Source organism: Schistocerca gregaria, chromosome 5 (assembly GCF_023897955.1).
Source record: "Schistocerca gregaria isolate iqSchGreg1 chromosome 5, iqSchGreg1.2, whole genome shotgun sequence".
In the NCBI taxonomy this organism is placed as follows: Eukaryota; Metazoa; Arthropoda; class Insecta; order Orthoptera; family Acrididae; genus Schistocerca; species Schistocerca gregaria.
The window spans coordinates 574,689,707-574,714,853 of NC_064924.1; the positions used below are offsets into that span (position 1 = coordinate 574,689,707).

The 25,147-nt window shown below is 49.1% G+C and overlaps 42 non-coding genes across 42 annotated transcripts; all 42 read left to right on the plus strand.

The window, feature by feature from the left end:
• Nucleotides 1–313: 313 nt before the first annotated feature.
• On the plus strand, nt 314–387 carry Trnan-guu (transfer RNA asparagine (anticodon GUU)). The gene has a single exon. It is a non-coding gene; the product is annotated as a tRNA-Asn (tRNA).
• Nucleotides 388–1,076: 689 nt separating this feature from the next.
• Nucleotides 1,077–1,148, plus strand: Trnat-cgu (transfer RNA threonine (anticodon CGU)). Its single transcript has one exon. It is a non-coding gene; the product is annotated as a tRNA-Thr (tRNA).
• Nucleotides 1,149–1,466: 318 nt separating this feature from the next.
• Nucleotides 1,467–1,540, plus strand: Trnan-guu (transfer RNA asparagine (anticodon GUU)). Its single transcript has one exon. It is a non-coding gene; the product is annotated as a tRNA-Asn (tRNA).
• A 688-nt stretch (nt 1,541–2,228) lies between these two features.
• Trnat-cgu (transfer RNA threonine (anticodon CGU)) lies at nt 2,229–2,300 on the plus strand. Its single transcript has one exon. It is a non-coding gene; the product is annotated as a tRNA-Thr (tRNA).
• A 318-nt stretch (nt 2,301–2,618) lies between these two features.
• Trnan-guu (transfer RNA asparagine (anticodon GUU)) lies at nt 2,619–2,692 on the plus strand. The gene has a single exon. It is a non-coding gene; the product is annotated as a tRNA-Asn (tRNA).
• A 689-nt stretch (nt 2,693–3,381) lies between these two features.
• On the plus strand, nt 3,382–3,453 carry Trnat-cgu (transfer RNA threonine (anticodon CGU)). The gene has a single exon. It is a non-coding gene; the product is annotated as a tRNA-Thr (tRNA).
• A 318-nt stretch (nt 3,454–3,771) lies between these two features.
• Nucleotides 3,772–3,845, plus strand: Trnan-guu (transfer RNA asparagine (anticodon GUU)). Its single transcript has one exon. It is a non-coding gene; the product is annotated as a tRNA-Asn (tRNA).
• Nucleotides 3,846–4,534: 689 nt separating this feature from the next.
• Trnat-cgu (transfer RNA threonine (anticodon CGU)) lies at nt 4,535–4,606 on the plus strand. The gene has a single exon. It is a non-coding gene; the product is annotated as a tRNA-Thr (tRNA).
• Nucleotides 4,607–4,922: 316 nt separating this feature from the next.
• On the plus strand, nt 4,923–4,996 carry Trnan-guu (transfer RNA asparagine (anticodon GUU)). The gene has a single exon. It is a non-coding gene; the product is annotated as a tRNA-Asn (tRNA).
• Nucleotides 4,997–5,685: 689 nt separating this feature from the next.
• Nucleotides 5,686–5,757, plus strand: Trnat-cgu (transfer RNA threonine (anticodon CGU)). The gene has a single exon. It is a non-coding gene; the product is annotated as a tRNA-Thr (tRNA).
• A 318-nt stretch (nt 5,758–6,075) lies between these two features.
• On the plus strand, nt 6,076–6,149 carry Trnan-guu (transfer RNA asparagine (anticodon GUU)). The gene has a single exon. It is a non-coding gene; the product is annotated as a tRNA-Asn (tRNA).
• Nucleotides 6,150–6,838: 689 nt separating this feature from the next.
• On the plus strand, nt 6,839–6,910 carry Trnat-cgu (transfer RNA threonine (anticodon CGU)). The gene has a single exon. It is a non-coding gene; the product is annotated as a tRNA-Thr (tRNA).
• A 317-nt stretch (nt 6,911–7,227) lies between these two features.
• Nucleotides 7,228–7,302, plus strand: Trnan-guu (transfer RNA asparagine (anticodon GUU)). The gene has a single exon. It is a non-coding gene; the product is annotated as a tRNA-Asn (tRNA).
• A 688-nt stretch (nt 7,303–7,990) lies between these two features.
• On the plus strand, nt 7,991–8,062 carry Trnat-cgu (transfer RNA threonine (anticodon CGU)). Its single transcript has one exon. It is a non-coding gene; the product is annotated as a tRNA-Thr (tRNA).
• Nucleotides 8,063–8,380: 318 nt separating this feature from the next.
• Nucleotides 8,381–8,454, plus strand: Trnan-guu (transfer RNA asparagine (anticodon GUU)). Its single transcript has one exon. It is a non-coding gene; the product is annotated as a tRNA-Asn (tRNA).
• Nucleotides 8,455–9,141: 687 nt separating this feature from the next.
• Nucleotides 9,142–9,213, plus strand: Trnat-cgu (transfer RNA threonine (anticodon CGU)). The gene has a single exon. It is a non-coding gene; the product is annotated as a tRNA-Thr (tRNA).
• A 318-nt stretch (nt 9,214–9,531) lies between these two features.
• Nucleotides 9,532–9,605, plus strand: Trnan-guu (transfer RNA asparagine (anticodon GUU)). The gene has a single exon. It is a non-coding gene; the product is annotated as a tRNA-Asn (tRNA).
• Nucleotides 9,606–10,294: 689 nt separating this feature from the next.
• Nucleotides 10,295–10,366, plus strand: Trnat-cgu (transfer RNA threonine (anticodon CGU)). Its single transcript has one exon. It is a non-coding gene; the product is annotated as a tRNA-Thr (tRNA).
• A 1,081-nt stretch (nt 10,367–11,447) lies between these two features.
• On the plus strand, nt 11,448–11,519 carry Trnat-cgu (transfer RNA threonine (anticodon CGU)). The gene has a single exon. It is a non-coding gene; the product is annotated as a tRNA-Thr (tRNA).
• A 318-nt stretch (nt 11,520–11,837) lies between these two features.
• On the plus strand, nt 11,838–11,911 carry Trnan-guu (transfer RNA asparagine (anticodon GUU)). The gene has a single exon. It is a non-coding gene; the product is annotated as a tRNA-Asn (tRNA).
• Nucleotides 11,912–12,600: 689 nt separating this feature from the next.
• Nucleotides 12,601–12,672, plus strand: Trnat-cgu (transfer RNA threonine (anticodon CGU)). Its single transcript has one exon. It is a non-coding gene; the product is annotated as a tRNA-Thr (tRNA).
• A 318-nt stretch (nt 12,673–12,990) lies between these two features.
• On the plus strand, nt 12,991–13,064 carry Trnan-guu (transfer RNA asparagine (anticodon GUU)). The gene has a single exon. It is a non-coding gene; the product is annotated as a tRNA-Asn (tRNA).
• A 689-nt stretch (nt 13,065–13,753) lies between these two features.
• Trnat-cgu (transfer RNA threonine (anticodon CGU)) lies at nt 13,754–13,825 on the plus strand. Its single transcript has one exon. It is a non-coding gene; the product is annotated as a tRNA-Thr (tRNA).
• A 318-nt stretch (nt 13,826–14,143) lies between these two features.
• Nucleotides 14,144–14,217, plus strand: Trnan-guu (transfer RNA asparagine (anticodon GUU)). The gene has a single exon. It is a non-coding gene; the product is annotated as a tRNA-Asn (tRNA).
• A 689-nt stretch (nt 14,218–14,906) lies between these two features.
• Nucleotides 14,907–14,978, plus strand: Trnat-cgu (transfer RNA threonine (anticodon CGU)). The gene has a single exon. It is a non-coding gene; the product is annotated as a tRNA-Thr (tRNA).
• Nucleotides 14,979–15,296: 318 nt separating this feature from the next.
• Trnan-guu (transfer RNA asparagine (anticodon GUU)) lies at nt 15,297–15,370 on the plus strand. Its single transcript has one exon. It is a non-coding gene; the product is annotated as a tRNA-Asn (tRNA).
• A 689-nt stretch (nt 15,371–16,059) lies between these two features.
• Trnat-cgu (transfer RNA threonine (anticodon CGU)) lies at nt 16,060–16,131 on the plus strand. Its single transcript has one exon. It is a non-coding gene; the product is annotated as a tRNA-Thr (tRNA).
• A 318-nt stretch (nt 16,132–16,449) lies between these two features.
• Trnan-guu (transfer RNA asparagine (anticodon GUU)) lies at nt 16,450–16,523 on the plus strand. Its single transcript has one exon. It is a non-coding gene; the product is annotated as a tRNA-Asn (tRNA).
• A 689-nt stretch (nt 16,524–17,212) lies between these two features.
• Nucleotides 17,213–17,284, plus strand: Trnat-cgu (transfer RNA threonine (anticodon CGU)). The gene has a single exon. It is a non-coding gene; the product is annotated as a tRNA-Thr (tRNA).
• A 318-nt stretch (nt 17,285–17,602) lies between these two features.
• Nucleotides 17,603–17,676, plus strand: Trnan-guu (transfer RNA asparagine (anticodon GUU)). The gene has a single exon. It is a non-coding gene; the product is annotated as a tRNA-Asn (tRNA).
• A 689-nt stretch (nt 17,677–18,365) lies between these two features.
• Trnat-cgu (transfer RNA threonine (anticodon CGU)) lies at nt 18,366–18,437 on the plus strand. Its single transcript has one exon. It is a non-coding gene; the product is annotated as a tRNA-Thr (tRNA).
• A 318-nt stretch (nt 18,438–18,755) lies between these two features.
• Trnan-guu (transfer RNA asparagine (anticodon GUU)) lies at nt 18,756–18,829 on the plus strand. Its single transcript has one exon. It is a non-coding gene; the product is annotated as a tRNA-Asn (tRNA).
• Nucleotides 18,830–19,518: 689 nt separating this feature from the next.
• Trnat-cgu (transfer RNA threonine (anticodon CGU)) lies at nt 19,519–19,590 on the plus strand. Its single transcript has one exon. It is a non-coding gene; the product is annotated as a tRNA-Thr (tRNA).
• Nucleotides 19,591–19,909: 319 nt separating this feature from the next.
• Trnan-guu (transfer RNA asparagine (anticodon GUU)) lies at nt 19,910–19,983 on the plus strand. The gene has a single exon. It is a non-coding gene; the product is annotated as a tRNA-Asn (tRNA).
• Nucleotides 19,984–20,672: 689 nt separating this feature from the next.
• Trnat-cgu (transfer RNA threonine (anticodon CGU)) lies at nt 20,673–20,744 on the plus strand. Its single transcript has one exon. It is a non-coding gene; the product is annotated as a tRNA-Thr (tRNA).
• A 318-nt stretch (nt 20,745–21,062) lies between these two features.
• On the plus strand, nt 21,063–21,136 carry Trnan-guu (transfer RNA asparagine (anticodon GUU)). The gene has a single exon. It is a non-coding gene; the product is annotated as a tRNA-Asn (tRNA).
• A 689-nt stretch (nt 21,137–21,825) lies between these two features.
• Trnat-cgu (transfer RNA threonine (anticodon CGU)) lies at nt 21,826–21,897 on the plus strand. The gene has a single exon. It is a non-coding gene; the product is annotated as a tRNA-Thr (tRNA).
• Nucleotides 21,898–22,215: 318 nt separating this feature from the next.
• On the plus strand, nt 22,216–22,289 carry Trnan-guu (transfer RNA asparagine (anticodon GUU)). The gene has a single exon. It is a non-coding gene; the product is annotated as a tRNA-Asn (tRNA).
• Nucleotides 22,290–22,978: 689 nt separating this feature from the next.
• On the plus strand, nt 22,979–23,050 carry Trnat-cgu (transfer RNA threonine (anticodon CGU)). Its single transcript has one exon. It is a non-coding gene; the product is annotated as a tRNA-Thr (tRNA).
• Nucleotides 23,051–23,368: 318 nt separating this feature from the next.
• On the plus strand, nt 23,369–23,442 carry Trnan-guu (transfer RNA asparagine (anticodon GUU)). Its single transcript has one exon. It is a non-coding gene; the product is annotated as a tRNA-Asn (tRNA).
• A 689-nt stretch (nt 23,443–24,131) lies between these two features.
• On the plus strand, nt 24,132–24,203 carry Trnat-cgu (transfer RNA threonine (anticodon CGU)). Its single transcript has one exon. It is a non-coding gene; the product is annotated as a tRNA-Thr (tRNA).
• A 318-nt stretch (nt 24,204–24,521) lies between these two features.
• On the plus strand, nt 24,522–24,595 carry Trnan-guu (transfer RNA asparagine (anticodon GUU)). Its single transcript has one exon. It is a non-coding gene; the product is annotated as a tRNA-Asn (tRNA).
• Nucleotides 24,596–25,147: the final 552 nt, after the last annotated feature.

Below are 25,147 nucleotides of genomic sequence, written 5' to 3' on the forward strand. Positions count from 1 at the left end.
ATTTTTTTAACTTTCCTGCAACGTGCGGAGCTACCTCGAGCAATATCTATCACATGGCAGTACACTGAATGAAAGGGATGTTCTACAACCTATGACAAGTATTCTACTGGCCTAGGAGGTTTTCTGAATGCATAGGCAGAACAGTGGTTTGTATGCATTTTGTAGTATAAAGTCATTCGTTTATGAGCGTCGCGACAGTCTGCATGCATTTTACCATGTGAAGAGGCATAAGCAGATGCTACCATTCTGCGAGATTCCTGCAGAATGTGTACGAGTTCGTTGATATAGATTGCACAAGTGAGCCAATGTCCACGCCTCCGTGGCGCAATCGGCTAGCGCGTTCGGCTGTTAACCGAAAGGTTGGTGGTTCAGGCCCACCCGGGGGCGAAATCGTTTTATCCGTCACCGAGGTGAGGACATACATCAACTTTGTTAGAGATACACAGCTAGTGTGGAAATTTGGCTGCGAAGGAGTGATGCCACAGATGCTTATACACATTCAGGCAGGTGGCACAGTAGGTAAAAACATGGCCCTACACAGATGTTCTACTGTTTTCCTATTTATTCACCATGTGTGACACTGCAGTGGAGCGACGCCCACTACAAAAGACGTTTTATTTACATTCAATTTCAGCGTATGCGTCGCGAGTGCCATATGACAGGGCCTGTCTCTCGATGTCGATTTGTATTTTGTGTCTCTTAAGTGTCGGTCTGCAGTAGGCCGCTGTTGGCCGAGCGACGTGCAGTCGCCTTACATGAAGCCCCATGGGCAACGTCATTGCCACTGTGGACAACAGCAAACTGTAGCCAGAGAGTGGAGCCGAAAGGCGCATTTCGCAGTCGAGCCACGTTATCCCACAAGCTGTGCACTAGGACAAGAAATTGCAGACCGCAAACTTTTGGTGGCCTGACGGTCGTCGCCGATCGTAAGGGCGAAACAGTCGAGAGATTTGGAGAACGGCAATGTGGACACTCCCAGCAGCAGCACTGGGCCTAATCAATTATATGGTCGAGGGCTGCAAGATTCAGTGTGATGAAGTGAGAATTCGGGGATAGCTCGCACATTCAAAGCTGTCGCCTTCTTAGCTCAGTGGTAGAGCACTGGTCTCGTAAACCAGGAGTCGTGAGTTCGAACCTCACAGAAGGCACCCTCCTTTTTAACTTTCCTGCAACGTGCGGAGCTACCTCGAGCAATATCTATCACATGGCAGTACACTGAATGAAAGGGATGTTCTACAACCTATGACAAGTATTCTACTGGCCTAGGAGGTTTTCTGAATGCATAGGCAGAACAGTGGTTTGTATGCATTTTGTAGTATAATGTCATTCGTTTATGAGCGTCGCGACAGTGTGCATGCACGTTATCCATGTGAAGAGGCATAAGCAGATGCTACCATTCTGCGAGATTCCTGCAGAATGTGTACGAATTGCGTTGATATAGATTGCACAAGTGAGCCAAAGTCGACGCCTCCGTGGCGCAATCGGCTAGCGCGTTCGGCTGTTAACCGAAAGGTTGGTTGTTCGAGCCCACCCGGGGGTGAAATCGTTTTATCCGTCACCGAGGTGAGGACATACATCAACTTTGTTAGAGATACACAGCTAGTGTGGCAATTTGGCTGCGAAGGAGTGATGCCACAGATGCTTATACACATTCAGGCAGGTGGCACAGTAGGTAAAAACATGGCCCTACACAGACGTTCTACTGCTTTCCTATTTATTCACCATGTGTGACACTGCAGTGGAGCGACGCCCACTACAAAAGACGTTTTATTTACATTCAATTTCAGCGTATACGTCGCGAGTGCCATATGACATTACTGGCTCTCGATGTCGATTTGTATTTTGGGTCTCTTAAGTGTCGGTCTGCAGTAGGCCGCTGTTGGCCGAGCGACGTGCAGTCGCCTTACATGAAGCCCCATGGGCAACGCCAGTGCCACTGTGAACAACAGCAAACTGTAGCCAGAGAGTGGAGCCGAAAGGCGCATTTCGCAGTCGAGCCACGTTATCCCACAAGCTGTGCACTAGGACAAGAAATTGCAGACCGCAAACTTTTGGTGGCCTGACGGTCGTCGCCGATCGTAAGGGCGAAACAGTCGAGAGATTTGGAGAACGGCAATGTGGACACTCCCAGCAGCAGCACTGGGCCTAATCAATTATATGGTCGAGGGCTGCAAGATTCAGTGTGATGAAGTGAGAATTCGGGGATAGCTCGCAAATTCAAAGCTGTCGTCTTCTTAGCTCAGTGGTAGAGCACTGGTCTCGTAAACCAGGAGTCGTGAGTTCGAACCTCACAGAAGGCATCCATTTTTTTAACTTTCCTGCAACGTGCGGAGCTACCTCGAGCAATATCTATCACATGGCAGTACACTGAATGAAAGGGATGTTCTACAACCTATGACAAGTATTCTACTGGCCTAGGAGGTTTTCTGAATGCATAGGCAGAACAGTGGTTTGTATGCATTTTGTAGTATAAAGTCATTCGTTTATGAGCGTCGCGACAGTCTGCATGCATGTTATCCATGTGAAGAGGCATAAGCAGATGCTACCATTCTGCGAGATTCCTGCAGAATGTGTACGAGTTGCGTTGATATAGATTGCACAAGTGAGCCAATATCCACGCCTCCGTGGCGCAATCGGCTAGCGCGTTCGGCTGTTAACCGAAAGGTTGGTGGTTCAGGCCCACCCGGGGGCGAAATCGTTTTATCCGTCACCGAGGTGAGGACATACATCAACTTTGTTAGAGATACACAGCTAGTGTGGAAATTTGGCTGCGAAGGAGTGATGCCACAGATGCTTATACACATTCAGGCAGGTGGCACAGTAGGTAAAAACATGGCCCTACACAGATGTTCTACTGTTTTCCTATTTATTCACCATGTGTGACACTGCAGTGGAGCGACGCCCACTACAAAAGACGTTTTATTTACATTCAATTTCAGCGTATGCGTCGCGAGTGCCATATGACAGGGCCTGTCTCTCGATGTCGATTTGTATTTTGTGTCTCTTAAGTGTCGGTCTGCAGTAGGCCGCTGTTGGCCGAGCGACGTGCAGTCGCCTTACATGAAGCCCCATGGGCAACGTCATTGCCACTGTGGACAACAGCAAACTGTAGCCAGAGAGTGGAGCCGAAAGGCGCATTTCGCAGTCGAGCCACGTTATCCCACAAGCTGTGCACTAGGACAAGAAATTGCAGACCGCAAACTTTTGGTGGCCTGACGGTCGTCGCCGATCGTAAGGGCGAAACAGTCGAGAGATTTGGAGAACGGCAATGTGGACACTCCCAGCAGCAGCACTGGGCCTAATCAATTATATGGTCGAGGGCTGCAAGATTCAGTGTGATGAAGTGAGAATTCGGGGATAGCTCGCACATTCAAAGCTGTCGCCTTCTTAGCTCAGTGGTAGATCACTGGTCTCGTAAACCAGGAGTCGTGAGTTCGAACCTCACAGAAGGCACCCTCCTTTTTAACTTTCCTGCAACGTGCGGAGCTACCTCGAGCAATATCTATCACATGGCAGTACACTGAATGAAAGGGATGTTCTACAACCTATGACAAGTATTCTACTGGCCTAGGAGGTTTTCTGAATGCATAGGCAGAACAGTGGTTTGTATGCATTTTGTAGTATAAAGTCATTCGTTTATGAGCGTCGCGACAGTCTGCATGCATGTTATCCATGTGAAGAGGCATAAGCAGATGCTACCATTCTGCGAGATTCCTGCAGAATGTGTACGAATTGCGTTGATATAGATTGCACAAGTGAGCCAAAGTCGACGCCTCCGTGGCGCAATCGGCTAGCGCGTTCGGCTGTTAACCGAAAGGTTGGTTGTTCGAGCCCACCCGGGGGTGAAATCGTTTTATCCGTCACCGAGGTGAGGACATACATCAACTTTGTTAGAGATACACAGCTAGTGTGGCAATTTGGCTGCGAAGGAGTGATGCCACAGATGCTTATACACATTCAGGCAGGTGGCACAGTAGGTAAAAACATGGCCCCACACAGACGTTCTACTGTTTTCCTATTTATTCACCATGTGTGACACTGCAGTGGAGCGACGCCCACTACAAAAGACGTTTTATTTACATTCAATTTCAGCGTATACGTCGCGAGTGCCATATGACAGGGCCTGTCTCTCGATGTCGATTTGTATTTTGTGTCTCTTAAGTGTCGGTCTGCAGTAGGCCACTGTTGGCCGAGCGACGTGCAGTCGCCTTACATGAAGCCCCATGGGCAACGCCAGTGCCACTGTGAACAACAGCAAACTGTAGCCAGAGAGTGGAGCCGAAAGGCGCATTTCGCAGTCGAGCCACGTTATCCCACAAGCTGTGCACTAGGACAAGAAATTGCAGACCGCAAACTTTTGGTGGCCTGACGGTCGTCGCCGATCGTAAGGGCGAAACAGCCGAGAGATTTGGAGAATGGCAATGTGGACACTCCCAGCAGCAGCACTGGGCCTAATCAATTATATGGTCGAGGGCTGCAAGATTCAGTGTGATGAAGTGAGAATTCGGGGATAGCTCGCAAATACAAAGCTGTCGCCTTCTTAGCTCAGTGGTAGAGCACTGGTCTCGTAAACCAGGAGTCGTGAGTTCGAACCTCACAGAAGGCGTCCTCCTTTTTAACTTTCCTGCAACGTGCGGAGCTACCTCGAGCAATATCTATCACATGGCAGTACACTGAATGAAAGGGATGTTCTACAACCTATGACAAGTATTCTACTGGCCTAGGAGGTTTTCTGAATGCATAGGCAGAACAGTGGTTTGTACATTTTGTAGTATAATGTCATTCGTTTATGAGCGTCGCGACAGTGTGCATGCACGTTATCCATGTGAAGAGGCATAAGCAGATGCTACCATTCTGCGAGATTCCTGCAGAATGTGTACGAATTGCGTTGATATAGATTGCACAAGTGAGCCAAAGACGACGCCTCCGTGGCGCAATCGGCTAGCGCGTTCGGCTGTTAACCGAAAGGTTGGTTGTTCGAGCCCACCCGGGTGTGAAATCGTTTTATCCGTCACCGAGGTGAGGACATACATCAACTTTGTTAGAGATACACAGCTAGTGTGGCAATTTGGCTGCGAAGGAGTGATGCCACAGATGCTTATACTCATTCAGGCAGGTGGCACAGTAGGTAAAAACATGGCCCTACACAGACGTTCTACTGTTTTCCTATTTATTCACCATGTGTGACACTGCAGTGGAGCGACGCCCACTACAAAAGACGTTTTATTTACATTCAATTTCAGCGTATACGTCGCGAGTGCCATATGACATTACCTGTCTCTCGATGTCGATTTGTATTTTGGGTCTCTTAAGTGTCGGTCTGCAGTAGGCCGCTGTTGGCCGAGCGACGTGCAGTCGCCTTACATGAAGCCCCATGGGCAACGCCAGTGCCACTGTGAACAACAGCAAACTGTAGCCAGAGAGTGTAGCCGAAAGGCGCATTTCGCAGTCGAGCCACGTTATCCCACAAGCTGTGCACTAGGACAAGAAATTGCAGACCGCAAACTTTTGGTGGCCTGACGGTCGTCGCCGATCGTTAGGGCGAAACAGTCGAGAGATTTGGAGAACGGCAATGTGGACACTCCCAGCAGCAGCACTGGGCCTAATCAATGATATGGTCGAGGGCTGCAAGATTCAGTGTGATGAAGTGAGAATTCGGGGATAGCTTGCAAATTCGAAGCCGCCGCCTTCTTAGCTCAGTGGTAGAGCACTGGTCTCGTAAACCAGGAGTCGTGAGTTCGAACCTCACAGAAGGCATCCATTTTTTTAACTTTCCTGCAACGTGCGGAGCTACCTCGAGCAATATCTATCACATGGCAGTACACTGAATGAAAGGGATGTTCTACAACCTATGACAAGTATTCTACTGGCCTAGGAGGTTTTCTGAATGCATAGGCAGAACAGTGGTTTGTATGCATTTTGTAGTATAAAGTCATTCGTTTATGAGCGTCGCGACAGTCTGCATGCATGTTATCCATGTGAAGAGGCATAAGCAGATGCTACCATTCTGCGAGATTCCTGCAGAATGTGTACGAGTTGCGTTGATATAGATTGCACAAGTGAGCCAATATCCACGCCTCCGTGGCGCAATCGGCTAGCGCGTTCGGCTGTTAACCGAAAGGTTGGTGGTTCAGGCCCACCCGGGGGCGAAATCGTTTTATCCGTCACCGAGGTGAGGACATACATCAACTTTGTTAGAGATACACAGCTAGTGTGGAAATTTGGCTGCGAAGGAGTGATGCCACAGATGCTTATACACATTCAGGCAGGTGGCACAGTAGGTAAAAACATGGCCCTACACAGATGTTCTACTGTTTTCCTATTTATTCACCATGTGTGACACTGCAGTGGAGCGACGCCCACTACAAAAGACGTTTTATTTACATTCAATTTCAGCGTATGCGTCGCGAGTGCCATATGACAGGGCCTGTCTCTCGATGTCGATTTGTATTTTGTGTCTCTTAAGTGTCGGTCTGCAGTAGGCCGCTGTTGGCCGAGCGACGTGCAGTCGCCTTACATGAAGCCCCATGGGCAACGTCATTGCCACTGTGGACAACAGCAAACTGTAGCCAGAGAGTGGAGCCGAAAGGCGCATTTCGCAGTCGAGCCACGTTATCCCACAAGCTGTGCACTAGGACAAGAAATTGCAGACCGCAAACTTTTGGTGGCCTGACGGTCGTCGCCGATCGTAAGGGCGAAACAGTCGAGAGATTTGGAGAACGGCAATGTGGACACTCCCAGCAGCAGCACTGGGCCTAATCAATTATATGGTCGAGGGCTGCAAGATTCAGTGTGATGAAGTGAGAATTCGGGGATAGCTCGCACATTCAAAGCTGTCGCCTTCTTAGCTCAGTGGTAGAGCACTGGTCTCGTAAACCAGGAGTCGTGAGTTCGAACCTCACAGAAGGCACCCTCCTTTTTAACTTTCCTGCAACGTGCGGAGCTACCTCGAGCAATATCTATCACATGGCAGTACACTGAATGAAAGGGATGTTCTACAACCTATGACAAGTATTCTACTGGCCTAGGAGGTTTTCTGAATGCATAGGCAGAACAGTGGTTTGTATGCATTTTGTAGTATAAAGTCATTCGTTTATGAGCGTCGCGACAGTCTGCATGCATGTTATCCATGTGAAGAGGCATAAGCAGATGCTACCATTCTGCGAGATTCCTGCAGAATGTGTACGAGTTGCGTTGATATAGATTGCACAAGTGAGCCAATATCCACGCCTCCGTGGCGCAATCGGCTAGCGCGTTCGGCTGTTAACCGAAAGGTTGGTGGTTCAGGCCCACCCGGGGCGAAATCGTTTTATCCGTCACCGAGGTGAGGACATACATCAACTTTGTTAGAGATACACAGCTAGTGTGGAAATTTGGCTGCGAAGGAGTGATGCCACAGATGCTTATACACATTCAGGCAGGTGGCACAGTAGGTAAAAACATGGCCCTACACAGATGTTCTACTGTTTTCCTATTTATTCACCATGTGTGACACTGCAGTGGAGCGACGCCCACTACAAAAGACGTTTTATTTACATTCAATTTCAGCGTATGCGTCGCGAGTGCCATATGACAGGGCCTGTCTCTCGATGTCGATTTGTATTTTGTGTCTCTTAAGTGTCGGTCTGCAGTAGGCCGCTGTTGGCCGAGCGACGTGCAGTCGCCTTACATGAAGCCCCATGGGCAACGTCATTGCCACTGTGGACAACAGCAAACTGTAGCCAGAGAGTGGAGCCGAAAGGCGCATTTCGCAGTCGAGCCACGTTATCCCACAAGCTGTGCACTAGGACAAGAAATTGCAGACCGCAAACTTTTGGTGGCCTGACGGTCGTCGCCGATCGTAAGGGCGAAACAGTCGAGAGATTTGGAGAACGGCAATGTGGACACTCCCAGCAGCAGCACTGGGCCTAATCAATTATATGGTCGAGGGCTGCAAGATTCAGTGTGATGAAGTGAGAATTCGGGGATAGCTCGCACATTCAAAGCTGTCGCCTTCTTAGCTCAGTGGTAGAGCACTGGTCTCGTAAACCAGGAGTCGTGAGTTCGAACCTCACAGAAGGCACCCTCCTTTTTAACTTTCCTGCAACGTGCGGAGCTACCTCGAGCAATATCTATCACATGGCAGTACACTGAATGAAAGGGATGTTCTACAACCTATGACAAGTATTCTACTGGCCTAGGAGGTTTTCTGAATGCATAGGCAGAACAGTGGTTTGTATGCATTTTGTAGTATAAAGTCATTCGTTTATGAGCGTCGCGACAGTCTGCATGCATGTTATCCATGTGAAGAGGCATAAGCAGATGCTACCATTCTGCGAGATTCCTGCAGAATGTGTACGAATTGCGTTGATATAGATTGCACAAGTGAGCCAAAGTCGACGCCTCCGTGGCGCAATCGGCTAGCGCGTTCGGCTGTTAACCGAAAGGTTGGTTGTTCGAGCCCACCCGGGGGTGAAATCGTTTTATCCGTCACCGAGGTGAGGACATACATCAACTTTGTTAGAGATACACAGCTAGTGTGGCAATTTGGCTGCGAAGGAGTGATGCCACAGATGCTTATACACATTCAGGCAGGTGGCACAGTAGGTAAAAACATGGCCCTACACAGACGTTCTACTGTTTTCCTATTTATTCACCATGTGTGACACTGCAGTGGAGCGACGCCCACTACAAAACGTTTTATTTACATTCAATTTCAGCGTATACGTCGCGAGTGCCATATGACAGGACCTGTCTCTCGATGTCGATTTGTATTTTGTGTCTCTTAAGTGTCGGTCTGCAGTAGGCCGCTGTTGGCCGAGCGACGTGCAGTCGCCTTACATGAAGCCCCATGGGCAACGCCAGTGCCACTGTGAACAACAGCAAACTGTAGCCAGAGAGTGGAGCCGAAAGGCGCATTTCGCAGTCGAGCCACGTTATCCCACAAGCTGTGCACTAGGACAAGAAATTGCAGACCGCAAACTTTTGGTGGCCTGACGGTCGTCGCCGATCGTAAGGGCGAAACAGTCGAGAGATTTGGAGAACGGCAATGTGGACACTCCCAGCAGCAGCACTGGGCCTAATCAATTATATGGTCGAGGGCTGCAAGATTCAGTTTGATGAAGTGAGAATTCGGGGATAGCTCGCAAATTCAAAGCTGCCGTCTTCTTAGCTCAGTGGTAGAGCACTGGTCTCGTAAACCAGGAGTCGTGAGTTCGAACCTCACAGAAGGCATCCATTTTTTTAACTTTCCTGCAACGTGCGGAGCTACCTCGAGCAATATCTATCACATGGCAGTACACTGAATGAAAGGGATGTTCTACAACCTATGACAAGTATTCTACTGGCCTAGGAGGTTTTCTGAATGCATAGGCAGAACAGTGGTTTGTATGCATTTTGTAGTATAATGTCATTCGTTTATGAGCGTCGCGACAGTCTGCATGCATGTTATCCATGTGAAGAGGCATAAGCAGATGCTACCATTCTGCGAGATTCCTGCAGAATGTGTACGAGTTGCGTTGATATAGATTGCACAAGTGAGCCAATGTCCACGCGTCCGTGGCGCAATCGGCTAGCGCGTTCGGCTGTTAACCGAAAGGTTGGTGGTTCGAGCTCACCCGGGGGCGAAATCGTTTTATCCGTCACCGAGGTGAGGACATACATCAACTTTGTTAGAGATACACAGCTAGTGTGGCAATTTGGCTGCGAAGGAGTGATGCCACAGATGCTTATACACATTCAGGCAGGTGGCACAGTAGGTAAAAACATGGCCCTACACAGATGTTCTACTGTTTTTCTATTTATTCACCATGTGTGACACTGCAGTGGAGCGACGCCCACTACAAAAGACGTTTTATTTACATTCAATTTCAGCGTATGCGTCGCGAGTGCCATATGACAGGGCCTGTCTCTCGATGTCGATTTGTATTTTGTGTCTCTTAAGTGTCGGTCTACAGTAGGTCGCTGTTGGCCGAGCGACGTGCAGTCGCCTTACATGAAGCCCCATGGGCAACGTCATTGCCACTGTGGACAACAGCAAACTGTAGCCAGAGAGTGGAGCCGAAAGGCGCATTTCGCAGTCGAGCCACGTTATCCCACAAGCTGTGCACTAGGACAAGAAATTGCAGACCGCAAACTTTTGGTGGCCTGACGGTCGTCGCCGATCGTAAGGGCGAAACAGTCGAGAGATTTGGAGAACGGCAATGTGGACACTCCCAGCAGCAGCACTGGGCCTAATCAATTAAATGGTCGAGGGCTGCAAGATTCAGTGTGATGAAGTTAGAATTCGGGGATAGCTCGCAAATTCAAAGCTGTCGCCTTCTTAGCTCAGTGCTAGAGCACTGGTCTCGTAAACCAGGAGTCGTGAGTTCGAACCTCACAGAAGGCATCCACCTTTTTAACTTTCCTGCAACGTGCGGAGCTACCTCGAGCAATATCTATCACATGGCAGTACACTGAATGAAAGGGATGTTCTACAACCTATGACAAGTATTCTACTGGCCTAGGAGGTTTTCTGAATGCATAGGCAGAACAGTGGTTTGTATGCATTTTGTAGTATAATGTCATTCGTTTATGAGCGTCGCGACAGTGTGCATGCACGTTATCCATGTGAAGAGGCATAAGCAGATGCTACCATTCTGCGAGATTCCTGCAGAATGTGTACGAATTGCGTTGATATAGATTGCACAAGTGAGCCAAAGTCGACGCCTCCGTGGCGCAATCGGCTAGCGCGTTCGGCTGTTAACCGAAAGGTTGGTTGTTCGAGCCCACCCAGGTGTGAAATCGTTTTATCCGTCACCGAGGTGAGGACATACATCAACTTTGTTAGAGATACACAGCTAGTGTGGCAATTTGGCTGCGAAGGAGTGATGCCACAGATGCTTATACACATTCAGGCAGGTGGCACAGTAGGTAAAAACATGGCCCTACGCAGACGTTCTACTGTTTTCCTATTTATTCACCATGTGTGACACTGCAGTGGAGCGACGCCCACTACAAAAGACGTTTTATTTACATTCAATTTCAGCGTATACGTCGCGAGTGCCATATGACAGGGCCTGTCTCTCGATGTCGATTTGTATTTTGTGTCTCTTAAGTGTCGGTCTGCAGTAGGCCGCTGTTGGCCGAGCGACGTGCAGTCGCCTTACATGAAGCCCCATGGGCAACGCCAGTGCCACTGTGAACAACAGCAAACTGTAGCCAGAGAGTGGAGCCGAAAGGCGCATTTCGCAGTCGAGCCACGTTATCCCACAAGCTGTGCACTAGGACAAGAAATTGCAGACCGCAAACTTTTGGTGGCCTGACGGTCGTCGCCGATCGTAAGGGCGAAACAGTCGAGAGATTTGGAGAACGGCAATGTGGACACTCCCAGCAGCAGCACTGGGCCTAATCAATGATATGGTCGAGGGCTGCAAGATTCAGTGTGATGAAGTGAGAATTCGGGGATAGCTCGCAAATTCAAAGCTGCCGTCTTCTTAGCTCAGTGGTAGAGCACTGGTCTCGTAAACCAGGAGTCGTGAGTTCGAACCTCACAGAAGGCACCAATTTTTTTAACTTTCCTGCAACGTGCGGAGCTACCTCGAGCAATATCTATCACATGGCAGTACACTGAATGAAAGGGATGTTCTACAACCTATGACAAGTATTCTACTGGCCTAGGAGGTTTTCTGAATGCATAGGCAGAACAGTGGTTTGTATGCATTTTGTAGTATAAAGTCATTCGTTTATGAGCGTCGCGACAGTGTGCATGCATGTTATCCATGTGAAGAGGCATAAGCAGATGCTACCATTCTGCGAGATTCCTGCAGAATGTGTACGAGTTGCGTTGATATAGATTGCACAAGTGAGACAATGTCCACGCCTCCGTGGCGCAATCGGCTAGCGCGTTCGGCTGTTAATCGAAAGGTTGCTGGTTCGAGCCCACCTGGGGGCGAAATCGTTTTATCCGTCACCGAGGTGAGGACATACATCAACTTTGTTAGAGATACACAGCTAGTGTGGCAATTTGGCTGCGAAGGAGTGATGCCACAGATGCTTATACACATTCAGGCAGGTGGCACAGTAGGTAAAAACATGGCCCTACACAGACGTTCTACTGTTTTCCTATTTATTCACCATGTGTGACACTGCAGTGGAGCGACGCCCACTACAAAAGACGTTTTATTTACATTCAATTTCAGCGTATGCGTCGCGAGTGCCATATGACAGGGCCTGTCTCTCGATGTCGATTTGTATTTTGTGTCTCTTAAGTGTCGGTCTACAGTAGGCCGCTGTTGGCCGAGCGACGTGCAGTCGCCTTACATGAAGCCCCATGGGCAACGTCATTGCCACTGTGGACAACAGCAAACTGTAGCCAGAGAGTGGAGCCGAAAGGCGCATTTCGCAGTCGAGCCACGTTATCCCACAAGCTGTGCACTAGGACAAGAAATTGCAGACCGCAAACTTTTGGTGGCCTGACGGTCGTCGCCGATCGTAAGGGCGAAACAGTCGAGAGATTTGGAGAACGGCAATGTGGACACTCCCAGCAGCAGCACTGGGCCTAATCAATGATATGGTCGAGGGCTGCAAGATTCAGTGTGATGAAGTGAGAATTCGGGGATAGCTCGCAAATTCAAAGCTGCCGTCTTCTTAGCTCAGTGGTAGAGCACTGGTCTCGTAAACCAGGAGTCGTGAGTTCGAACCTCACAGAAGGCATCCATTTTTTTAACTTTCCTGCAACGTGCGGAGCTACCTCGAGCAATATCTATCACATGGCAGTACACTGAATGAAAGGGATGTTCTACAACCTATGACAAGTATTCTACTGGCCTAGGAGGTTTTCTGAATGCATAGGCAGAACAGTGGTTTGTATGCATTTTGTAGTATAAAGTCATTCGTTTATGAGCGTCGCGACAGTCTGCATGCATGTTATCCATGTGAAGAGGCATAAGCAGATGCTACCATTCTGCGAGATTCCTGCAGAATGTGTACGAGTTGCGTTGATATAGATTGCACAAGTGAGCCAATGTCCACGCCTCCGTGGCGCAATCGGCTAGCGCGTTCGGCTGTTAACCGGAAGGTTGGTGGTTCGAGCCCACCCGGGGGCGAAATCGTTTTATCCGTCACCGAGGTGAGGACATACATCAACTTTGTTAGAGATACACAGCTAGTGTGGCAATTTGGCTGCGAAGGAGTGATGCCACAGATGCTTATACACATTCAGGCAGGTGGCACAGTAGGTAAAAACATGGCCCTACACAGATGTTCTACTGTTTTTCTATTTATTCACCATGTGTGACACTGCAGTGGAGCGACGCCCACTACAAAAGACGTTTTATTTACATTCAATTTCAGCGTATGCGTCGCGAGTGCCATATGACAGGGCCTGTCTCTCGATGTCGATTTGTATTTTGTGTCTCTTAAGTGTCGGTCTGCAGTAGGTCGCTGTTGGCCGAGCGACGTGCAGTCGCCTTACATGAAGCCCCATGGGCAACGTCATTGCCACTGTGGACAACAGCAAACTGTAGCCAGAGAGTGGAGCCGAAAGGCGCATTTCGCAGTCGAGCCACGTTATCCCACAAGCTGTGCACTAGGACAAGAAATTGCAGACCGCAAACTTTTGGTGGCCTGACGGTCGTCGCTGATCGTAAGGGCGAAACAGTCGAGAGATTTGGAGAACGGCAATGTGGACACTCCCAGCAGCAGCACTGGGCCTAATCAATTATATGGTCGAGGGCTGCAAGATTCAGTGTGATGAAGTGAGAATTCGGGGATAGCTCGCACATTCAAAGCTGTCGCCTTCTTAGCTCAGTGGTAGATCACTGGTCTCGTAAACCAGGAGTCGTGAGTTCGAACCTCACAGAAGGCACCCTCCTTTTTAACTTTCCTGCAACGTGCGGAGCTACCTCGAGCAATATCTATCACATGGCAGTACACTGAATGAAAGGGATGTTCTACAACCTATGACAAGTATTCTACTGGCCTAGGAGGTTTTCTGAATGCATAGGCAGAACAGTGGTTTGTATGCATTTTGTAGTATAAAGTCATTCGTTTATGAGCGTCGCGACAGTGTGCATGCATGTTATCCATGTGAAGAGGCATAAGCAGATGCTACCATTCTGCGAGATTCCTGCAGAATGTGTACGAGTTGCGTTGATATAGATTGCACAAGTGAGCCAATGTCCACGCCTCCGTGGCGCAATCGGCTAGCGCGTTCGGCTGTTAACCGAAAGGTTGGTGGTTCGAGCCCACCCGGGGGCGAAATCGTTTTATCCGTCACCGAGGTGAGGACATACATCAACTTTGTTAGAGATACACAGCTAGTGTGGAAATTTGGCTGCGAAGGAGTGATGCCACAGATGCTTATACACATTCAGGCAGGTGGCACAGTAGGTAAAAACATGGCCCTACACAGATGTTCTACTGTTTTCCTATTTATTCACCATGTGTGACACTGCAGTGGAGCGACGCCCACTACAAAAGACGTTTTATTTACATTCAATTTCAGCGTATACGTCGCGAGTGCCATATGACAGGGCCTGTCTCTCGATGTCGATTTGTATTTTGTGTCTCTTAAGTGTCGGTCTACAGTAGGCCGCTGTTGGCCGAGCGACGTGCAGTCGCCTTACATGAAGCCCCATGGGCAACGTCATTGCCACTGTGGACAACAGCAAACTGTAGCCAGAGAGTGGAGCCGAAAGGCGCATTTCGCAGTCGAGCCACGTTATCCCACAAGCTGTGCACTAGGACAAGAAATTGCAGACCGCAAACTTTTGGTGGCCTGACGGTCGTCGCCGATCGTAAGGGCGAAACAGTCGAGAGATTTGGAGAACGGCAATGTGGACACTCCCAGCAGCAGCACTGGGCCTAATCAATGATATGGTCGAGGGCTGCAAGATTCAGTGTGATGAAGTGAGAATTCGGGGATAGCTCGCAAATTCAAAGCTGCCGTCTTCTTAGCTCAGTGGTAGAGCACTGGTCTCGTAAACCAGGAGTCGTGAGTTCGAACCTCACAGAAGGCACCAATTTTTTTAACTTTCCTGCAACGTGCGGAGCTACCTCGAGCAATATCTATCACATGGCAGTACACTGAATGAAAGGGATGTTCTACAACCTATGACAAGTATTCTACTGGCCTAGGAGGTTTTCTGAATGCATAGGCAGAACAGTGGTTTGTATGCATTTTGTAGTATAAAGTCATTCGTTTATGAGCGACGCGACAGTCTGCATGCATGTTATCCATGTGAAGAGGCATAAGCAGATGCTACCATTCTGCGAGATTCCTGCAGAATGTGTACGAGTTGCGTTGATATAGATTGCACAAGTGAGCCAATGTCCACGCCTCCGTGGCGCAATCGGCTAGCGCGTTCGGCTGTTAACCGGAAGGTTGGTGGTTCGAGCCCACCCGGGGGCGAAATCGTTTTATCCGTCACCGAGGTGAGGACATACATCAACTTTGTTAGAGATACACAGCTAGTGTGGCAATTTGGCTGCGAAGGAGTGATGCCACAGATGCTTATACACATTCAGGCAGGTGGCACAGTAGGTAAAAACATGGCCCTACACAGATGTTCTACTGTTTTTCTATTTATTCACCATGTGTGACACTGCAGTGGAGCGACGCCCACTACAAAAGACGTTTTATTTACATTCAATTTCAGCGTATGCGTCGCGAGTGCCATATGACAGGGCCTGTCTCTCGATGTCGATTTGTATTTTGTGTCTCTTAAGTGTCGGTCTGCAGTAGGTCGCTGTTGGCCGAGCGACGTGCAGTCGCCTTACATGAAGCCCCATGGGCAACGTCATTGCCACTGTGGACAACAGCAAACTGTAGCCAGAGAGTGGAGCCGAAAGGCGCATTTCGCAGTCGAGCCACGTTATCCCACAAGCTGTGCACTAGGACAAGAAATTGCAGACCGCAAACTTTTGGTGGCCTGACGGTCGTCGCTGATCGTAAGGGCGAAACAGTCGAGAGATTTGGAGAACGGCAATGTGGACACTCCCAGCAGCAGCACTGGGCCTAATCAATTATATGGTCGAGGGCTGCAAGATTCAGTGTGATGAAGTGAGAATTCGGGGATAGCTCGCAAATTCAAAGCTGCCGCCTTCTTAGCTCAGTGGTAGAGCACTGGTCTCGTAAACCAGGAGTCGTGAGTTCGAACCTCACAGAAGGCATCTATTTTTTTATCTTTCCTGCAACGTGCGGAGCTACCTCGAGCAATATCTATCACATGGCAGTACACTGAATGAAAGGGATGTTCTACAACCTATGACAAGTATTCTACTGGCCTAGGAGGTTTTCTGAATGCATAGGCAGAACAGTGGTTTGTATGCATTTTGTAGTATAAAGTCATTCGTTTATGAGCGTCGCGACAGTGTGCATGCATGTTATCCATGTGAAGAGGCATAAGCAGATGCTACCATTCTGCGAGATTCCTGCAGAATGTGTACGAGTTGCGTTGATATAGATTGCACAAGTGAGCCAATGTCCACGCCTCCGTGGCGCAATCGGCTAGCGCGTTCGGCTGTTAATCGAAAGGTTGCTGGTTCGAGCCCACCCGGGGGCGAAATCGTTTTATCCGTCACCGAGGTGAGGACATACATCAACTTTGTTAGAGATACACAGCTAGTGTGGCAATTTGGCTGCGAAGGAGTGATGCCACAGATGCTTATACACATTCAGGCAGGTGGCACAGTAGGTAAAAACATGGCCCTACACAGATGTTCTACTGTTTTTCTATTTATTCACCATGTGTGACACTGCAGTGGAGCGACGCCCACTACAAAAGACGTTTTATTTACATTCAATTTCAGCGTATGCGTCGCGAGTGCCATATGACAGGGCCTGTCTCTCGATGTCGATTTGTATTTTGTGTCTCTTAAGTGTCGGTCTGCAGTAGGTCGCTGTTGGCCGAGCGACGTGCAGTCGCCTTACATGAAGCCCCATGGGCAACGTCATTGCCACTGTGGACAACAGCAAACTGTAGCCAGAGAGTGGAGCCGAAAGGCGCATTTCGCAGTCGAGCCACGTTATCCCACAAGCTGTGCACTAGGACAAGAAATTGCAGACCGCAAACTTTTGGTGGCCTGACGGTCGTCGCTGATCGTAAGGGCGAAACAGTCGAGAGATTTGGAGAACGGCAATGTGGACACTCCCAGCAGCAGCACTGGGCCTAATCAATTATATGGTCGAGGGCTGCAAGATTCAGTGTGATGAAGTGAGAATTCGGGGATAGCTCGCAAATTCAAAGCTGCCGCCTTCTTAGCTCAGTGGTAGAGCACTGGTCTCGTAAACCAGGAGTCGTGAGTTCGAACCTCACAGAAGGCATCTATTTTTTTATCTTTCCTGCAACGTGCGGAGCTACCTCGAGCAATATCTATCACATGGCAGTACACTGAATGAAAGGGATGTTCTACAACCTATGACAAGTATTCTACTGGCCTAGGAGGTTTTCTGAATGCATAGGCAGAACAGTGGTTTGTATGCATTTTGTAGTATAAAGTCATTCGTTTATGAGCGTCGCGACAGTGTGCATGCATGTTATCCATGTGAAGAGGCATAAGCAGATGCTACCATTCTGCGAGATTCCTGCAGAATGTGTACGAGTTGCGTTGATATAGATTGCACAAGTGAGCCAACGTCCACGCCTCCGTGGCGCAATCGGCTAGCGCGTTCGGCTGTTAATCGAAAGGTTGCTGGTTCGAGCCCACCCGGGGGCGAAATCGTTTTATCCGTCACCGAGGTGAGGACACACATCAACTTTGTTAGAGATACACAGCTAGTGTGGCAATTTGGCTGCGAAGGAGTGATGCCACAGATGCTTATACACATTCAGGCAGGTGGCACAGTAGGTAAAAACATGGCCCTACACAGACGTTCTACTGTTTTCCTATTTATTCACCATGTGTGACACTGCAGTGGAGCGACGCCCACTACAAAAGACGTTTTATTTACATTCAATTTCAGCGTATACGTCGCGAGTGCCATATGACAGGGCCTGTCTCTCGATGTCGATTTGTATTTTGTGTCTCTTAAGTGTCGGTCTGCAGTAGGCCGCTGTTGGCCGAGCGACGTGCAGTCGCCTTACATGAAGCCCCATGGGCAACGTCATTGCCACTGTGGACAACAGCAAACTGTAGCCAGAGAGTGGAGCCGAAAGGCGCATTTCGCAGTCGAGCCACGTTATCCCACAAGCTGTGCACTAGGACAAGAAATTGCAGACCGCAAACTTTTGGTGGCCTGACGGTCGTCGCCGATCGTAAGGGCGAAACAGTCGAGAGATTTGGAGAACGGCAATGTGGACACTCCCAGCAGCAGCACTGGGCCTAATCAATTATATGGTTGAGGGCTGCAAGATTCAGTGTGATGAAGTGAGAATTCGGGGATAGCTCGCAAATTCAAAGCTTCCGTCTTCTTAGCTCAGTGGTAGAGCACTGGTCTCGTAAACCAGGAGTCGTGAGTTCGAACCTCACAGAAGGCATCCATTTTTTTAACTTTCCTGCAACGTGCGGAGCTACCTCGAGCAATATCTATCACATGGCAGTACACTGAATGAAAGGGATGTTCTACAACCTATGACAAGTATTCTACTGGCCTAGGAGGTTTTCTGAATGCATAGGCAGAACAGTGGTTTGTATGCATTTTGTAGTATAAAGTCATTCGTTTATGAGCGTCGCGACAGTCTGCATGCATGTTATCCATGTGAAGAGGCATAAGCAGATGCTACCATTCTGCGAGATTCCTGCAGAATGTGTACGAGTTGCGTTGATATAGATTGCACAAGTGAGCCAATGTCCACGCCTCCGTGGCGCAATCGGCTAGCGCGTTCGGCTGTTAACCGAAAGGTTGGTGGTTCGAGCCCACCCGGGGGCGAAATCGTTTTATCCGTCACCGAGGTGAGGACATACATCAACTTTGTTAGAGATACACAGCTAGTGTGGCAATTTGGCTGCGAAGGAGTGATGCCACAGATGCTTATACACATTCAGGCAGGTGGCACAGTAGGTAAAAACATGGCCCTACACAGATGTTCTACTGTTTTTCTATTTATTCACCATGTGTGACACTGCAGTGGAGCGACGCCCACTACAAAAGACGTTTTATTTACATTCAATTTCAGCGTATGCGTCGCGAGTGCCATATGACAGGGCCTGTCTCTCGATGTCGATTTGTATTTTGTGTCTCTTAAGTGTCGGTCTGCAGTAGGCCGCTGTTGGCCGAGCGACGTGCAGTCGCCTTACATGAAGCCCCATGGGCAACGTCATTGCCACTGTGGACAACAGCAAACTGTAGCCAGAGAGTGGAGCCGAAAGGCGCATTTCGCAGTCGAGCCACGTTATCCCACAAGCTGTGCACTAGGACAAGAAATTGCAGACCGCAAACTTTTGGTGGCCTGACGGTCGTCGCCGATCGTAAGGGCGAAACAGTCGAGAGATTTGGAGAACGGCAATGTGGACACTCCCAGCAGCAGCACTGGGCCTAATCAATTATATGGTCGAGGGCTGCAAGATTCAGTGTGATGAAGTGAGAATTCGGGGATAGCTCGCAAATTCGAAGCTGCCGTCTTCTTAGCTCAGTGGTAGAGCACTGGTCTCGTAAACCAGGAGTCGTGAGTTCGAACCTCACAGAAGGCATCCATTTTTTTTAACTTTCCTGCAACGTGCGGAGCTACCTCGAGCAATATCTATCACATGGCAGTACACTGAATGAAAGGGATGTTCTACAACCTATGACAAGTATTCTACTGGCCTAGGAGGTTTTCTGAATGCATAGGCAGAACAGTGGTTTGTATGCATTTTGTAGTATAATGTCATTCGTTTATGAGCGTCGCGACAGTGTGCATGCACGTTATCCATGTGAAGAGGCATAAGCAGATGCAACCATTCTGCGAGATTCCTGCAGAATGTGTACGAATTGCGTTGATATTGATTGCACAAGTGAGCAAAAGTCGACGCCTCCGTGGCGCAATCGGCTAGCGCGTTCGGCTGTTAACCGAAAGGTTGGTGGTTCGTGCCCACCCGGGGGTGAAATCGTTTTGTCCGTCACCGAGGTGAGGACATACATCAACTTTGTTAGAGATACACAGCTAGTGTGGCAATTTGGCTGCGAAGGAGTGATGCCACAGATGCTTATACACATTCAGGCAGGTGGCACAGTAGGTAAAAACATGGCCCTACACAGACGTTCTACTGTTTTCCTATTTATTCACCATGTGTGACACTGCAGTGGAGCGACGCCCACTACAAAAGACGTTTTATTTACATTCAATTTCAGCGTATACGTCGCGAGTGCCATATGACAGGGCCTGTCTCTCGATGTCGATTTGTATTTTGTGTCTCTTAAGTGTCGGTCTGCAGTAGGCCGCTGTTGGCCGAGCGACGTGCAGTCGCCTTACATGAAGCCCCATGGGCAACGCCAGTGCCACTGTGAACAACAGCAAACTGTAGCCAGAGAGTGGAGCCGAAAGGCGCATTTCGCAGTCGAGCCACGTTATCCCACAAGCTGTGCACTAGGACAAGAAATTGCAGACCGCAAACTTTTGGTGGCCTGACGGTCGTCGCCGATCGTAAGGGCGAAACAGTCGAGAGATTTGGAGAACGGCAATGTGGACACTCCCAGCAGCAGCACTGGGCCTAATCAATGATATGGTCGAGGGCTGCAAGATTCAGTGTGATGAAGTGAGAATTCGGGGATAGCTCGAAAATTCAAAGCTGCCGCCTTCTTAGCTCAGTGGTAGGGCACTGGTCTCGTAATCCAGGAGTCGTGAGTTCGAACCTCACAGAAGGCATCCATTTTTTTAACTTTCCTGCAACGTGCGGAGCTACCTCGAGCAATATCTATCACATGGCAGTACACTGAATGAAAGGGATGTTCTACAACCTATGACAAGTATTCTACTGGCCTAGGAGGTTTTCTGAATGCATAGGCAGAACAGTGGTTTGTATGCATTTTGTAGTATAATGTCATTCGTTTATGAGCGTCGCGACAGTCTGCATGCATGTTATCCATGTGAAGAGGCATAAGCAGATGCTACCATTCTGCGAGATTCCTGCAGAATGTGTACGAGTTGCGTTGATATAGATTGCACAAGTGAGCCAATGTCCACGCCTCCGTGGCGCAATCGGCTAGCGCGTTCGGCTGTTAACCGAAAGGTTGCTGGTTCGAGCCCACCCGGGGATGAAATCGTTTTATCCGTCACCGAGGTGAGGACATACATCAACTTTGTTAGAGATACACAGCTAGTGTGGCAATTTGGCTGCGAAGGAGTGATGCCACAGATGCTTATACACATTCAGGCAGGTGGCACAGTAGGTAAAAACATGGCCCTACACAGACGTTCTACTGTTTTCCTATTTATTCACCATGTGTGACACTGCAGTGGAGCGACGCCCACTACAAAAGACGTTTTATTTACATTCAATTTCAGCGTATACGTCGCGAGTGCCATATGACAGGGCCTGTCTCTCGATGTCGATTTGTATTTTGTGTCTCTTAAGTGTCGGTCTGCAGTAGGCCGCTGTTGGCCGAGCGACGTGCAGTCGCCTTACATGAAGCCCCATGGGCAACGCCAGTGCCACTGTGAACAACAGCAAACTGTAGCCAGAGAGTGGAGCCGAAAGGCGCATTTCGCAGTCGAGCCACGTTATCCCACAAGCTGTGCACTAGGACAAGAAATTGCAGACCGCAAACTTTTGGTGGCCTGACGGTCGTCGCCGATCGTAAGGGCGAAACAGTCGAGAGATTTGGAGAACGGCAATGTGGACACTCCCAGCAGCAGCACTGGGCCTAATCAATGATATGGTCGAGGGCTGCAAGATTCAGTGTGATGAAGTGAGAATTCGGGGATAGCACGCAAATTCAAAGCTGCCGCCTTCTTAGCTCAGTGGTAGAGCACTGGTCTCGTAATCCAGGAGTCGTGAGTTCGAACCTCACAGAAGGCATCCATTTTTTTAACTTTCCTGCAACGTGCGGAGCTACCTCGAGCAATATCTATCACATGGCAGTACACTGAATGAAAGGGATGTTCTACAACCTATGACAAGTATTCTACTGGCCTAGGAGGTTTTCTGAATGCATAGGCAGAACAGTGGTTTGTATGCATTTTGTAGTATAATGTCATTCGTTTATGAGCGTCGCGACAGTGTGCATGCACGTTATCCATGTGAAGAGGCATAAGCAGATGCAACCATTCTGCGAGATTCCTGCAGAATGTGTACGAATTGCGTTGATATTGATTGCACAAGTGAGCCAAAGTCGACGCCTCCGTGGCGCAATCGGCTAGCGCGTTCGGCTGTTAACCGAAAGGTCGGTGGTTCGAGCCCACCCGGGGGTGAAATCGTTTTATCCGTCACCGAGGTGAGGACATACATCAACTTTGTTAGAGATACACAGCTAGTGTGGCAATTTGGCTGCGAAGGAGTGATGCCACAGATGCTTATACACATTCAGGCAGGTGGCACAGTAGGTAAAAACATGGCCCTACACAGACGTTCTACTGTTTTCCTATTTATTCACCATGTGTGACACTGCAGTGGAGCGACGCCCACTACAAAAGACGTTTTATTTACATTCAATTTCAGCGTATACGTCGCGAGTGCCATATGACAGGGCCTGTCTCTCGATGTCGATTTGTATTTTGTGTCTCTTAAGTGTCGGTCTGCAGTAGGCCGCTGTTGGCCGAGCGACGTGCAGTCGCCTTACATGAAGCCCCATGGGCAACGCCAGTGCCACTGTGAACAACAGCAAACTGTAGCCAGAGAGTGGAGCCGAAAGGCGCATTTCGCAGTCGAGCCACGTTATCCCACAAGCTGTGCACTAGGACAAGAAATTGCAGACCGCAAACTTTTGGTGGCCTGACGGTCGTCGCCGATCGTAAGGGCGAAACAGTCGAGAGATTTGGAGAACGGCAATGTGGACACTCCCAGCAGCAGCACTGGGCCTAATCAATGATATGGTCGAGGGCTGCAAGATTCAGTGTGATGAAGTGAGAATTCGGGGATAGCTCGCAAATTCAAAGTTGCCGCCTTCTTAGCTCAGTGGTAGAGCACTGGTCTCGTAATCCAGGAGTCGTGAGTTCGAACCTCACAGAAGGCATCCATTTTTTTAACTTTCCTGCAACGTGCGGAGCTACCTCGAGCAATATCTATCACATGGCAGTACACTGAATGAAAGGGATGTTCTACAACCTATGACAAGTATTCTACTGGCCTAGGAGGTTTTCTGAATGCATAGGCAGAACAGTGGTTTGTATGCATTTTGTAGTATAATGTCATTCGTTTATGAGCGTCGCGACAGTGTGCATGCACGTTATCCATGTGAAGAGGCATAAGCAGATGCAACCATTCTGCGAGATTCCTGCAGAATGTGTACGAATTGCGTTGATATTGATTGCACAAGTGAGCCAAAGTCGACGCCTCCGTGGCGCAATCGGCTAGCGCGTTCGGCTGTTAACCGAAAGGTTGGTGGTTCGAGCCCACCCGGGGGTGAAATCGTTTTATCCGTCACCGAGGTGAGGACATACATCAACTTTGTTAGAGATACACAGCTAGTGTGGCAATTTGGCTGCGAAGGAGTGATGCCACAGATGCTTATACACATTCAGGCAGGTGGCACAGTAGGTAAAAACATGGCCCTACACAGACGTTCTACTGTTTTCCTATTTATTCACCATGTGTGACACTGCAGTGGAGCGACGCCCACTACAAAAGACGTTTTATTTACATTCAATTTCAGCGTATACGTCGCGAGTGCCATATGACAGGGCCTGTCTCTCGATGTCGATTTGTATTTTGTGTCTCTTAAGTGTCGGTCTGCAGTAGGCCGCTGTTGGCCGAGCGACGTGCAGTCGCCTTACATGAAGCCCCATGGGCAACGCCAGTGCCACTGTGAACAACAGCAAACTGTAGCCAGAGAGTGGAGCCGAAAGGCGCATTTCGCAGTCGAGCCACGTTATCCCACAAGCTGTGCACTAGGACAAGAAATTGCAGACCGCAAACTTTTGGTGGCCTGACGGTCGTCGCCGATCGTAAGGGCGAAACAGTCGAGAGATTTGGAGAACGGCAATGTGGACACTCCCAGCAGCAGCACTGGGCCTAATCAATGATATGGTCGAGGGCTGCAAGATTCAGTGTGATGAAGTGAGAATTCGGGGATAGCTCGCAAATTCAAAGTTGCCGCCTTCTTAGCTCAGTGGTAGAGCACTGGTCTCGTAATCCAGGAGTCGTGAGTTCGAACCTCACAGAAGGCATCCATTTTTTTAACTTTCCTGCAACGTGCGGAGCTACCTCGAGCAATATCTATCACATGGCAGTACACTGAATGAAAGGGATGTTCTACAACCTATGACAAGTATTCTACTGGCCTAGGAGGTTTTCTGAATGCATAGGCAGAACAGTGGTTTGTATGCATTTTGTAGTATAATGTCATTCGTTTATGAGCGTCGCGACAGTGTGCATGCACGTTATCCATGTGAAGAGGCATAAGCAGATGCAACCATTCTGCGAGATTCCTGCAGAATGTGTACGAATTGCGTTGATATTGATTGCACAAGTGAGCCAAAGTCGACGCCTCCGTGGCGCAATCGGCTAGCGCGTTCGGCTGTTAACCGAAAGGTTGGTTGTTCGAGCCCACCCGGGGGTGAAATCGTTTTATCCGTCACCGAGGTGAGGACATACATCAACTTTGTTAGAGATACACAGCTAGTGTGGCAATTTGGCTGCGAAGGAGTGATGCCACAGATGCTTATACACATTCAGGCAGGTGGCACAGTAGGTAAAAACATGGCCCTACACAGACGTTCTACTGTTTTCCTATTTATTCACCATGTGTGACACTGCAGTGGAGCGACGCCCACTACAAAAGACGTTTTATTTACATTCAATTTCAGCGTATACGTCGCGAGTGCCATATGACAGGGCCTGTCTCTCGATGTCGATTTGTATTTTGTGTCTCTTAAGTGTCGGTCTGCAGTAGGCCGCTGTTGGCCGAGCGACGTGCAGTCGCCTTACATGAAGCCCCATGGGCAACGCCAGTGCCACTGTGAACAACAGCAAACTGTAGCCAGAGAGTGGAGCCGAAAGGCGCATTTCGCAGTCGAGCCACGTTATCCCACAAGCTGTGCACTAGGACAAGAAATTGCAGACCGCAAACTTTTGGTGGCCTGACGGTCGTCGCCGATCGTAAGGGCGAAAC